At 31.0% G+C, this 8,237-nt stretch overlaps 1 long non-coding RNA gene across 1 annotated transcript; it reads right to left on the bottom strand.

Moving 5' to 3' along the window:
* Nucleotides 1-5,596: 5,596 nt before the first annotated feature.
* Nucleotides 5,597-5,932, bottom strand: LOC142242429 (uncharacterized). Its single transcript, XR_012724099.1, has 2 exons — nucleotides 5,850-5,932; nucleotides 5,597-5,786 (listed from the first exon to the last, which is right to left on the bottom strand). It is a non-coding gene; the product is annotated as an uncharacterized LOC142242429 (long non-coding RNA).
* Nucleotides 5,933-8,237: the final 2,305 nt, after the last annotated feature.

Below are 8,237 nucleotides of genomic sequence, written 5' to 3'. Positions count from 1 at the left end.
CATATTTTCAGGCTTTTAGAAAGAGTACATCCTTTGTGCTAAACGGTTGCTTCTATATTTCTGCTGTACTATATCACCGACCAGGAATAAAATATATAGAAAAAAAGGGACAAAACAAAAGTGAATTGAATAAGTGTGATTAAAGAACAAAGAAAATATATTTTATTGAAAAGAAATATACACAGTTTTTTTTTGTAATAAACCTAAGTGAAATATACATTTTGTGGAAATAAAAAAAAATATTAAAATAAAAGTAAGAATAATAAACAAAAAATCAAAAATTAGAAAAAAGATCATTATAAATTATAACTGAAAGAAATGCAAAGGCGAATGTTAGTTTTGTTTTTATAAACAGTGTCCCTTACCAGAGCATTAAAGAAGGATTCGAACACTAAACGTATACTAGATTTGCTGTATGGAGATTGTTTAGTGTGTGTGTGTGTGAATGTCTATTTTCTCCAAATAATTAATGGTGTATGCATTTAAGTGAATATAAACAAGAAAATTAAATACATTAACATATAAAATCCATTAAAAACATTAATGAACACGGTGTTAGAACCCAAAAGCTGGAGGAAACAATGACAAACAATTTCTAGATTTTCTTTTGTGAAATTAGTTTTCTAGCTGTAGATAGATTTGTTTGTTTTCTTTTTATTTTTGTTTATTTTCATGGAAGGTTTTAGTGGTAAATAGTCATTTTCATTAAAAGAATAGAAGAAAATACATCTTAAATTCTACCCTTAAGATTGTTTCCACCAACCATTGGACTTAAAAAATGCCCATAATTCGTGATATTCGAGGACTTTACTTCAAATTGTGTTTCTCTTTGGATTGTTTGACGTATAGGCGTTTATGCGTTTGTGTAGTACAATGTGTCGGTGAGTGTGTGTGCGTGTTTAGAAGTGTCGGTTATAGTGTTTCGTTGTTATTTTGATTATAAAGGAAGGCAACATATAAATCTTCTGCTCTAACTTGTTCTCAATAGTAAATGCACTGAGAGAAGAAAATGTTAAATTATAATATATATGAAATATATGCCTACACTAAAACAAGAACTCTCCAATAAGGAAAATGTAGATTAATTTTGGAAATTTTTAATTAAACTGTGTTACAAACCGCGAAATCAAGCCCATATCACAAAAATAAGTAAATATATTTTTTTTAACAAATCCAAGAAAATTTGATATAATTAATTTTATTCTCTTACTGGAAAAATGTCGTCGTTTGAAGGGAAAAACTTGGGGTTCAAAATTGCAAAAATGTATACTTATTGTGTATATTTTGTTTAGTTCATTTAATACAAAAAAATTTTAAGTCAAATATTTTTTTCACATTGAAAAAATTTTAAATAAAACATTATAATAGTCCATGAACTAAAATAGAGTTAAATTGGCTTTAGTGCTGTGGAAAGCTCTGTTTTTTTTTCGATCCTTCCTTCCTAAAATCTTTCCCTTATGTATTTCAATGTTGGTTCCGAGCCGGTTTGAAACCCCAAGTTATAACAGATACTTCAAAGTAAAAAAATATTTTATTTATTTCAAAAAATGATGCGAAATCCTCAAAACATGTCTTATATTTGAAGCTTTTTTATCTTTAATTCGAAAATTCTATATGCAACAGATTATTAATAATTTTCTTTAGTTTAGAAAAAATTGTCTATGTTGAAAGACTCATATTTTTAAAAATTTAATGAAAAAAAATTGAGGCATATTTACTAACCATTTGCTATTTATAAACGCAAAAAATTATTTCCCATATTCCGATATTCGAAATCACAAATTTCAAGAATTTATTTAATATCATATAACCCCCATTTTCTTAAAGCTCCGTTAGTGTTCCGTTAACTAAGCAACTTTTAAACCGTATTATAAACGAAGCTGTCATCTTGCCTTTATATTCCATAGGCCAGTTAGGAACTTAACTGACGAAAATTTTTCAGTTAAAGTTAACCGGAGAGAAGATATTTGCAATTTACTTTCTGTCAACTGGCAGTTAAAGCCTAACGGAGCTACATGAAAATGGCCGTAAGGCTGGTATTTATTTTAAATTTACATTTTACTTTGTCTAAATTTAACAGTAATATGTTTGTTTACATTTATTTTAATTTTATTTAATTAAAAACCATTTTAAAAACAGTAATCGCGAAAATAATAAAAAATCTTGAAAACTAAACATAGTACCGTCCTGGAACTATTACAAAATTTGGCAAAAAAGAAGTAATAATTGAATAATAACGAGATACTAATGGACTTCAATTCAATATCAATTTGAACTACTCATTATAACGAAGTACTATATTGCCAAATTTTAAGTTTATATGGTATATATTAGGTTTAGGAAAATTTGCCCAAAGGGAAATTTTGCGATTTTCGATGCCAATTACCGGAACATGGGGACGACTTGCCGAACAAACCTTGCGAATCTTAAGCGTCCCAGTAAAAAAAAAAAAGCGTCGCCAAAGAAGTTGTGAAAATGTTCTTTTTGGATCCGGAAGTGGTGCAAAATTGACGCAGAAGCAATGAATTTAACATGGGCTTGTCATAAGACGGAAGTCCTCAATTTCAACAGCCGTTGCACTGAATTTGCATCACTTCTTTACACCCTCAAAAAAAATCGCTTCTCTAACATATGTTCCAAACATATTTTGCAGGAAGCACATATATTATTGGATACTGCCGAAACATTAATATGTTTGTTTTATGTGAACATATTATATGTTTGGAAGAGTTTGAACCCAAAAATATTATATGCTTGGAAGAATTTTCCCCAAAGAAGATTGTGCTCATTCCCTCACATAATTTTCACTTCCACGAAATTTTTAGTTCTTGGTACCTTTTTCTGTAACACAAATAATGTTGAAGAAATTATTCAATTTTATAAATTTTTTAAATTTTACCTTTCGCCTGGACGGAGAATCGAACCGAGGGCCATACAGTTTGTAAGCCAACACACTATCCACTGGGCTACGTAGCAGTTATAGCCACCAGTAGACAATTATCGTTATAAGTTACATTTATATAGCATACTTTGCAGCGCCCACGAGCCCATGCAAACATAACATTATTTAAAAGAAACATACATTTGTTGGCCACTTGGAGCAGTGGTTAGCATGTCTGCCTTGCATGCAAAGGGTCGTGGGTTCAATTCCTGCTCCGACCGAACCATTTTTTTTTTTGTAATTTAGACATTTATACTATATTAAATTTTTATATGAAACTTCGAAATGTGGGTTATTAAATATTTACAGTCAGAAACAGTGCTTGATATAAACGAAATGGCGTTTGAATAAAATATTATTTTTTTATTGCAAGAATAACAATTTTATAACAAAAAACTGTTTTTTGGTATAAAAGTTTGAAATTTTGGAAGAAAATCAAAAACTCTAACAAAAGAAAAGTATAAACATACATAAATAATTTTATAATGTACACATAAATTTATTTAGGCGCAAACCGTGTTTTTACTAGCATTTTACACCATTTTAAATGCCTTTAAAACTTATCGTGTTTTGTACTTAATTTCATTTTTACCTTTAAGGCCGTTAAAAATGTGTGTCCATAATGCCAAAATGATAAACAAAACACTTGTCCACGCATACATAAAATTCTCCTCTCAAGGCGAAAACACATGCTGTTTTTTTCAAATCTCTATGCTCTTGGTTCCGAATGTCTATTCTCTTTACTCCAAATACTCATTCTAATATTCAAATTAAATAATATTTAGACTTAAGCATATCAAATTTTTGGCCTTATCATAAAGCAGTTTCCCGAAACAAGATACAACCGTTTCACAGAAATTGTAAACATATATATGTTTACTCGAAATTTGTAAATTTATATATGTTTACATTCACACATATTATTTTTATGAAACATTCATGTCCCAAACATAATATATTTTAACATATTAACATATGTGTCCCAAACATTTAGTGTTAGTTTAGGAACATTACATGTTGGCACTTAAATATATTGTGTTAAAAAATTGTGCCCGAAATATATTTTGTTTATATCGGAACATATGAAAAACATATTTTTCTAACAGTGTAGGTGTGATCCGAATTCAATGTTTTGGATGTAAATTACAAAATTCTGTGATATTTTTATCAAATAAATAATTTTTATAATTTTTAATGAATTCTAACGCTTGTCGGAAACGTTGAACCTCGAATATTTTCAAAAATTCACAATTTTTTCAGATTGGATTTAGCATATTTTTCGACAACATTTAAATGATTTGTACCATTTTATGAATTCTTACTCTGTTTTTAACCTATTTGAAATAAAACAAGTATATACGGCCGTAAGTTCGGCCAGGCCGAATCTTATGTACCCTCCACCATGGATTGCGTAGAAACTTCTACGAAAGACTAAAGACTTAAATATCATATACTACCACCACGTACCAAATTTCAACCAGATCGGATGAATTTTGCTCCTCCAAAAGGCACCGGAGGTCAAATCTGGGGATCGGTTTATATGGGAGCTATATATTATTATGGACTGATAGGAACCAATTCCTGCATGGTTGTTGGATACCCTATACTAACACCACGTACCAAATTTCAACTGAATGGGAAGAATTTTCAAATCTGGAGGTCAAATCTGGTGATAGGTTTATATGGGGGCTATATATAATTATGGAGCGATATGGACCAATTTTTGCATGGTTGTTAGAGACCATATACTAACACCATGTACCAAATTTCAGCCGGATCGGATGAAATTTGCTTCTCTTAGAGGCTCCGCAAGCCAAATCGGGGGATCGGTTTATATGGGGGCTATATATAATTATGGACCGATGTGAACCAATTTTTGCATGGTTGTTAGATACCATATACTTACACCATGTACCAAATTTCAGCCGGATCGGATGAAATTTGCTTCTCTTAGAGGCTCCGCCAGCCAAATCGGGGGATCGGTTTTTGCATGGTTGTTAGAGACCATATACTAATACTATGTACCAAATTTCAGCCGGATCGGATGAAAATTATTTCTCTTAGAGGCTCTGCAAGCCAAATCGGGGGATCGGTTTATATGGGGGCTATATATAATTATGGACCGATGTGAACCAATTTTTGCATGGTTGTTAGAGACCATATACCTACACCATGTACTAAATTTCAGCCGGATCGGATGAAATTTGCTTCTCTTAGAGGCTTCGCAAGCCAAATCGGGGGATCGGTTTATATGGGGGCTATATATAATTATGGACCGATATGGACCAATTTTTGCAAGGTTTTTAGAGACCATATACTAACACCATGTACCAAATTTCAGCTACACGCTCACAAAAAATCGCTTCTGTAACATATACTCCCAAACATATTTTGCTTCAAGCATATATATTTTTGGGTATTGCCCAAACATTTATATGTTTGATCTCTTCCAATATATAATATGTTTGAAAGCATATTGGTCTAAACAATATATGTTTGGGTAGTCTAAGTTCCAAACATTTTGTATTTTTGCATCCAAATTCAATAATGTCGTCTTCCAAAAAACAATATGTTATTATGTGAACATATAATATGTTTGGAAGCATTTTGCACCCAAAAATATTATATGCTTAAAAAAAATTCTCCCAAACAATATTGTGCTCAAAATTGTACTTATTTATTTATATATTTACAATCATAATGAATTATGAAAATAAACAGGTAATATAGGTGCTAACAACATAGGTTTTCGACCTGAATGCTCAAAATTTTGTTTCTGCCCAATTGTATATTCCCCGACATCTTTCTCACTTCCACGAGATTTTTTAGTTCTTAGCACCTTTTTCTGTAATACAAACATTGTAGAAGAAATTATTCAATTTTATGATTTTTTTTATTTCAATTTTACCTTTTGCCGGACGGGGATTCGAACAGCGGACCACACAGTTTGTAAGGATCAAAAAAGTAGCTGATCAATTGCCCAAGGAAAAATAAAATGTTAATTTTGTAATAACAAGCAACAACCACCAACTTAATTCAATATCGCTCCCTGTTAAATAGCGCTCCAAGCTACTAAACACATATATGTTTATAGGCTATTTCTAAATTAATATATGTTTGCATTCAAGCATATTATATTTACAAACATTTTATGTCCCAAACATAATATGTTCTAACATATTAACATATTGTCCCAAACATGTTATGCTAGTTTATGAACATTATATGCTTGCACTCAAAAATATTGTGTTTAAAAATTTGTGTTCCAAACATATAATGTTTATAGCCAAACATATGAAAAACAGTCTTTTTCAACCGTGTAGATCGGATGAAAATTGCTTCTCTTAGAGGCCTCGCAAGCCAAATTTGGGGGTCCGTTTATATGGGGGCTATACGTAAAAGTGGACAGATATGGCCCATTTGCAATACCGTCCGACCTACATCAATAACAACTACTTGTGCCAAGTTTCAAGTCGATAGCTTGTTTCGTTCGGAAGTTAGCGTGATTTCAACAGACGGACGGACGGACGGACATGCTCAGATCGACTCAGAATTTCACCACGACCCAGAATATATATACTTTATGGGGTCTTAGAGTAATATTTCGATGTGTTACAAACGGAATGACAAAGTTAATATACCCCCCATCCTATGGTGGAGGGTATACAAATTATATACAAATGAAGCATAAAGTTTTACTAAATTCGTACTTCTCACAAAATAGTTTATTAGTTCTTTAAATTTGTAAATTTTACTAAAAGTACGCCCATCTTGTACGTCATATGGTACTAAAGACATTCTTGCAATTTTGAACTCCAATTTTTTCAAACTGTAAAATTTTCCTTAACAAGTGAAAAGACATAATTAATTTTTGACACTTAAAATATTTTTGCCATTTCGAACTCCAATTTTTTCCTTCAAACTACGAAATTTCTTTAAAAAGCGAACAAAAAAACATTTATGTCTAATAAAACTTCTTGACTTTGTCGAAAAATATTTACTTATTTTGAGAAATCAGCATGACATCTACGTTTGTAATACAGTTTAGTTAAAATTATCTAAAATTAACCGAAATGTTCCTTTCTGTTGGGTTCACTGTTTTTTGAGTGTACGAGGATAGTAATGTTAATATATAGCAAAAATATAAAATAATATAATAAATAAAGCAGCGACATCTATGACTCAAACAATCTTGCAAAACAATTTATTTGTTTGTAATTAAAGTTTATTTTTGCGAAATTTTCCACAGCCAAACACTAATAGAAACAAGTAAAGAAAATCTAAAGTCGGGCGGGGCCGTCTATATTATACCCTGTACCACTTTGTAAATTAACATTTTCGATACTATATAAAATTCGTCAAATGATTTGGGTGCTATATATAAAGTTTTTTGTCCCAAATGCATAAATTTAAATCTGACTCCATCTGGACAAAACTTATAATCTATAGACTTAAAATTTAAGTCGGCTAATGCCCTAGGATGGTACAACACAGTAAAAAATATGGGAAACATTTTAATCTGAACCAATTTTCAGGCAACTTCGCAAAAGTGTATTTATGATTTATCGATAGATATGTATTAGAAATAAAGGAAAATTTGAGTCACTTTTACGATGTGGGTATTTTGGTTATTTTTGCCAAAATCGGAAAGACATATATATGGGAGCAATATCTAAATCTGAACCGATTTCAATAAAATTTAGCACACTTGACTACACTACTAATTGTACTCCTAGTGCAAAATTTCAACCAAATTGGGCAAAAATTCTGGGGACATATAAGTCCATATCGGGCGAAATATACACGCAAAGAAAAAAAAACGTTTGGAAAACGTGTACCGAAAACGTTTTTCTTTTGTTAGAGTTTTTTGAATTGCTTCGAAAATTTTAAACTTTTATTACCAAAAAAATTCGTTTGTTACAACATTTTTATTTTTTCAATAAAAAAGTTATTTTTGAAATAACAACACAGTCCATTTCGTTTATATCAAACACTGTTCTTTTCCCACTTTAGGTCTTTTATAAGACACTGTTTACAGTTCAAAATTTAATATACTACAATGTAATGTTGAACATTATTTCGGAATCTTCCGAACATATCTGGAATATATGTAAAAAAAAAAACAAAAAAAAAAAACTTTGGTCGAAGCGGGGATCGAACCCACGACCCTTGGCATGCAAGTCGGACGTAGCAACCACTGCTCCACGGTGCCAAACTAAATGTTTGTTTCTGTTAAATAAACTTTGTTTATTCGGTTCGTGGGCGCCGCAAACTATGCTATATAAATATAACTTAT

Source organism: Haematobia irritans, chromosome 1 (assembly GCF_050003625.1).
Source record: "Haematobia irritans isolate KBUSLIRL chromosome 1, ASM5000362v1, whole genome shotgun sequence".
In the NCBI taxonomy this organism is placed as follows: Eukaryota; Metazoa; Arthropoda; class Insecta; order Diptera; family Muscidae; genus Haematobia; species Haematobia irritans.
The sequence above is the reverse complement of the archived record's forward strand: the minus strand, read 5'-3'. Positions and strand labels throughout refer to the sequence as shown.